Consider the following 6,372-nt stretch of genomic DNA (forward strand, 5'->3'; position numbering starts at 1 on the left):
ATCAGCAACTTTTCAAACCTCGAATTGGGAAGCTGGTAGAACAGCATACAAAACTTCTTGGTTATACACACTGAAATTTTATTCTTCAAAATTATTTGTCTAATCTACACAAAAATGATACTTTGCAATCAAGAATATTACAATTTGCTGAATACAAACAAATGGAAAACAGAGACCAGCTATTTTATATGCTCTGCTACATTTTCCTTTTTTCCACAATGGGTGTTTGATTGTTGAATGCCAGTTTGTTATTTTGATCGTTCAAAATAAAAAATTAAAAAAAAATCATAGACATGTTGAAGAATTTAAGTGTGCCACAATAAAGCGAAAATTTTGTTGGGAATTCCCATTATTTGGGAATAGAGTTTCCCATGCAGTCTAACTAGTATGGATTTGCCTCAAATAGAGTGCTGGATACTGGATTATTCTCTACATTTAATGTATAATGAACACTCTCACCCAATGTTTAATTGTCAATAATGTTTCGGGAACAGTAACAGTGAAAACTTTCTCATTTGAAGATTATTTGAAAATTTTATAAAATTTAGCTAACTCTTTCGGGTACAGTAGAGATTTAAGACTGCATTCAGATGTATAGTAATTCTGTGACCATATAATAATACAAAGTTTCTGATAATATTATGGCTATTGTGTTCAGCAGGGGGTTTATGGATAAGAACGGTAGAAATCCTAGAGTGACTATAATGTAGCTACTTGGATCAGTGAATTTTGGTACCTACCACATAAAGTTGAGAAGCTGAGATTAAACTCTTAAAAGCACTCCTTGTTTTGCGCTTACATTGCACCTGTAGATAGAAACCACTATGTTCCTTTCTGTATGCAACTCTTAATAACCGTGACTGAATATTATGGAGGACTGATGTTTCTGCATCGGATATTCACAGAATCATAGAATCATAGAATGGTTTGGGTTGGAAGAGACCTTAAAGATCATCTAGTTCCAACCTCTCTGCCATGGGCAGGGGCATCTTCCACTAGATCTGGTTGCTCAAAGCCTCATCCAACCTGGCCTTGAACACCTCCCGGGATGGGGCATCCACAATTCCTCTGGGCAACCTGTTGTTCCAGTGTTTCACCACCCTCATTGTAAAAAATTTCTTTTTTATATCTAGTCTAAATCTATGCTCTTTCAGTTTAAATCCATTGCCCCTTGTCCTATCACTACATACCCTTGTAAAAAGTCCCTCTCCAGCTTTCTTGTAGGCCCCCTTTAGGTATTGGAGTTTTCCTCAATTTTCACAGTACATTAAGAGAGTGGTAGAGTCAAAGACATTTTCATTTATCTATTATTAGCATCACAATATTTTTAAGCATTCAAAATTTCTAGAACCAGGTACAGGTTTGATCTGTATCGAGTCTGAAAATATTTGTAAGCAGTAAATTTGATACGTTAGAAAAATAGCATAAAAACACATTTAAATTACACTATTCATCTAAGAATATTAAATCAGTTATAAACCAATAGTTTACAATTTAGCATCTCATTGAAGTCTTTAAATTTTAAGATATCACCATTGTGTAATGTTTTTTCTTTTTCCCGAGGGAAAAAACCCACAACTTTTAAATGTCAGAAATGGATACAGTATCTCCCTAAAATAATTTATTATATAATATGCACATATCTAGACTGTAGTTTGATAGAATATCATTACTTTCTCATATCTGTAAATATTATCAAATACAGCATAAAAAAATCTTAGATTTTCTATATTATTTCAAGAAAAAAATGTTTTAATGTGACAGAAACCCATGCAAGTGACGAATAATTACAGTGTACTGGAGACAGATAATTTGTTACAAAATGTAAAACTATTTCACAGAGCCTAAGACATACTATTTTCAGATTCCAAACTGATGAAGTTTGAAATCTCATCCATTTCACTAAGATTACAGCATTGCTCAAATAGCTTTTCTCCCTGAGGGTAGGTTTAATTGAATATTACACTTCCACTGTGCAACAAATTATTTAACTCTCTACAAACAAAAAATACAAAGGTATATTCTTAGTGCAGATTATCTGAAGTCGAGTGTTGGGTTTGGTTTGGGTCTTTTTTTTTTGGTAGCTTGACTTGCAATAGGAAAACATTAAAAAAGGACATAGTACATACATTTTCCAAAATATTGCCTGTAGCTAGCCTCAGATTTCACAGAATTGCTTAGGATGGAAGAGACCGCTTCAAATTGTCTAGTTCAACCCCCTTGCTCAGGCAGAATGAACTAGCACAGGCTGTCCAGAACCAAGCCCAGTCAGGTTTTGAATATCCCCACAGATGATGACTCTACAACCTCCCTGGATAACGTGCTTCAGTATTTGACCAACCTCACAGGAAAAAGATGTTGGAGTGTCAACATGGAGGGGTATAAGCTTTTTAGAAAGGACAGGAAGGGGAGACGAGGAGGGGGTGTTGCTCTCTATGTCAGCAACCGGCTGGAATGCGTGGAGCTTCGCCTGGGGTCGGAGGAGGAGCTGACAGAGAGCTTATGGGTCAAGATTAGAGGACAGAGACGGATAGGGGATGTTACGGTAGGGGTCTGTTACAGGCCACCTGGCCAGGAGGACAGAGCAGATGAGGCGCTTTATAGCCAGATAGGAGCAGCCTCGCGGTCACAAGCCCTGGTCCTCATGGGGGACTTCAACCACCCTGACATCTGTTGGAGAGACAATACAGCAGGGCACAGGCAGTCCAGGAGGTTCCTGGAATGCGTGGATGACAACTTCCTCCTGCAGATGATAGAGGAGCCGACAAGGAGGGGTGCCATGCTCGACCTTGTGCTCACCAACAGGGAGGGGACTGGTGGGTGAGGTGAAACTTAAGGACAGCCTTGGCTGCAGTGACCACGACACAGTGGAGTTCAAGATCCATGGGGCAGCAAGGAAACCATTCAGCAAGCTCTGTACCCTAGACTTCAAGAAGGCGGACTTCGGCCTCTTGAAGCACCTGATGGGCAAAGTGCCGTGGGAGGTGGTCCTGGAGGGACAAGGGGCCCAGGAAAGTTGGTCCACATTCAAGGAGCACCTTCTCCAAGCTCAGCAGAGGTGCATCCCGACGAAGAACAAGTCGGGCAAAAAGACCAGGAGGCCGGCGTGGATGAGCAAGGAGCTCCTGGACCAACTGAAAATGAAGAGGTTAGCCTACAGAGGGTGGAAGCGGAGACAGATAGCCTGGGAGGAATACAGAGAAGCTGTAAGAGTGACCAGGGATCAAGTGAGGAAGGCTAAAGCCCTGAAGGAATTGAATTTGGCAAGGGATATAAAAAGCAACAAGAAATGCTTCTATAGGTATGTAGGGGACAAAAGGAAGTCCAAAGAGAATGTAGGCCCCCTCCGGAAGGATACTGGTGCTCTAGTTACCCGGGACATAGAGAAGGCTGAGGTACTTAATGAATTTTTTGCCTCAGTCTTCAATGGTAAAGCCTCTTGTCTTACCACCCAAGCTGTGGAAAGAACTAGCAGGGACTGTGAGGATGAACCACCGCCCACTGTACTTGAAGACCAGGTTCGAGAACATCTGAGGAACTTGAAGGTGCACAAGTCCATGGGACCTGATGAGATCCATCCGGGGGTCCTGAAGGAACTGGCGGATGAAGTTGCCAAGCCACTGGCTATTGTATTCGAGAAGTCGTGGCGGTCTGGCGAGGTCCCCGATGACTGGAAGAGAGGGAACATAACCCCCATTTTTAAAAAGGGGAACAAGGAGGACCCGGGCAACTACAGACCGGTCAGCCTCACCTCTGTGCCTGGCAAGGTCATGGAGCAGATTCTCCTGGGAACCATGCTAATGCACATGGAGAGCAAGGAGGTGGTGGGTGACAGCCAACATGGCTTCACCAAAGGCAGATCGTGCCTGACCAACTTGGTGGCCTTTTACGATGGGGTGACAGCATCGGTGGACAAGGGTCGACCAATGGATGTCATCTACCTGGACTTGTGCAAAGCTTTTGACACTGTCCCGCACGACATTCTTCTCTCTAAATTAGAGAGTCATGGGTTTGATGGATGGACCACTCGGTGGATAAGGAATTGGCTCAATGGCCGCACTCAGAGAGTAGTGGTCAGCGGCTCGATGTCCAAGTGGAGACCGGTCACGAGTGGCGTCCCTCAGGGGTCCGTGTTGGGCCCGGCCCTCTTCAACATCTTTGTCGGTGACGTGGACAGTGGCATGGAGTGCACCCTCAGCAAGTTCGCCGATGACACCAAGCTGTGTGGTGCCATTGACACGCTGGAAGGGAGGGATGCCATCCAGAGGGACCTTGACAGGCTGGAGAGGTGGGCCCGTACCAACCTCATGAAGTTTAACCAGGCCAAATGCAAGGTCCTACATCTGGGTCGTGGCAATCCCAGGCATAAATACAGACTGGGTGGTGATTGGATCGAGAGCAGCCCTGAGGAGAAGGACTTGGGAGTACTGGTGGACGAGAAGCTCAATATGAGCCGGCAATGTGCTCTTGCGGCCCAGAAGGCCAACCGCGTCCTGGGCTGCATCAAGAGGAGTGTGGCCAGCAGGTCGAGGGAGGTGATTCTCCCCCTCTACTCTGCCCTTGTGAGACCTCACTTGGAGTACTGCGTCCAGTTCTGGAGCCCCCAACATAAGAAGGACATGGACCAGTTGGAGAGGGTCCAGAGGAGGGCCACGAAGATGATAAGAGGGCTGGAGCACCTTTCCTATGAGGACAGGCTGAAAGAGTTGGGGCTCTTCAGCCTGGAGAAGAGGAGGCTCCGGGGTGACCTTATAGCGGTCTTCCAGTACCTCAAGGGGGCCTACAGGAAAGATGGGGAGAGGCTGTTCAGGAGGGCCAGTTATGATAGGACAAGGGGTAATGGTTTTAAAATAGAGGGAGGTAGGTTCAGGTTGGATATTAGGAAAAAATTTTTTACTATGAGAGTGGTAGAACACTGGAACAGGTTGCCCAGAGAGGTGGTGGATGCTCCATCCCTGGAGACGTTCAAGGCCAGGTTGGACAAGGCCCTGAGCAACCTGATCTAGTTGGAGATATCCCTGTTTGTTGCAGGGGGGTTGGACTAGATGACCTTTGAAGGTCCCTTCCAGCCCTAACCATTCTATGATTCTATGATTCTATGATTCTATGTTTTCTTGTGGTCCAGTGGAATGGTTTGTGTTTCAATTTTTGCCCATTGCCTTTTGTCCTGTCACTGGATGCTGCTGAGAAGAGTCTGGTTCTCTCATCTTTATTCCCTCCTCTCAGACGTTTATATAAACTAATGGAATCCCCTCTTAGCCTCTCCAGACTGAACAGTCCCAGCTCTCTCAGCCTCTCCTCAAATGAAAGATGTTACCTTAATCATCATTGTGGCCCTCTGCTGGACTTTTCCAGTAAGTCCTTATCTTTCATGCACTGGGGAGCCCAAAACTAAACACAGCACTCCAGGTGTGACCTCACCAGATCTGAGTAGACCTCCCTCAACCTGCTGGCAGCATTCTTATCAATGCAGCCCAGGATACTGTTGGCCACCTTTGCCATGAGGGTGGAATGCTGGCTTATGATCAGCTTGTTGTCCACCAGGACTCCAAGGTCCTTCTCCACAGGGCTTTTTTTTCCACCTGGTTGATGAGTTCCAACTGGTTGGATGAGGCTTTGAGCAACCAGATCTAGTGGAAGATGTCCCTGCCCATGGCAGAGGGGTTGGAACTAGATGATCTTTAAGGTCACTTCCAATCCAAACTATTCTATGATTCTATGGTTGCCCCCTAGTGTGTATTGGTGCCTGGAGTTATTTCTTCCAAGATGCAGGACTTTACCGTTCACTTGTTGAACTTCATAAGGTTCTGGCAGCCCAGTTCTCCAGCCTGTCTAAGTCATCCTGGATGGCAGCACAACCCTCTGTTGTATCAACCACTCCTCACATTTTTGTATCACCTATGAAATCATTGAGACCATACTCTGTCCTCAGGTCATCAATGAAGATGTTAAACAGTATTGGCCCCAGTATCAGCCTCTGGAGTACACCACTATGACTGACCTCTAACCAGAATTTTTGGTGCTGTGTCATCTCATTGTAGAAGGCTGTCAGGTTAGTTAAGCATGATTTCCTCCTTATAAATCCATGCTGATCGATCACCTTCTTGTCCTTTACATGCTTGGACATGCATTCCAGGATTCTTTCCACCACTTTCCCAGGGACTGAGGTGAGACTGACCAACTTATAGTTCTGCAAATCTTTCTTCTTGTGCTTTTTGAAGATTGAGTTGACATTTTCTTTCCTCCAGTCCTCAGGAACTTCTTATAGTTGCCAGGACCTTTCAAAGATAATTTAGAGTGACATTGCGGTAACATCAGCCAACTGATGAGTGCAGCCTGTCATTGACTTAGGTATGTGCAGTGCTTCTTGGC

Source organism: Tauraco erythrolophus, chromosome 3 (assembly GCF_009769465.1).
Source record: "Tauraco erythrolophus isolate bTauEry1 chromosome 3, bTauEry1.pri, whole genome shotgun sequence".
NCBI classification, from domain to species: domain Eukaryota; kingdom Metazoa; phylum Chordata; class Aves; order Musophagiformes; family Musophagidae; genus Tauraco; species Tauraco erythrolophus.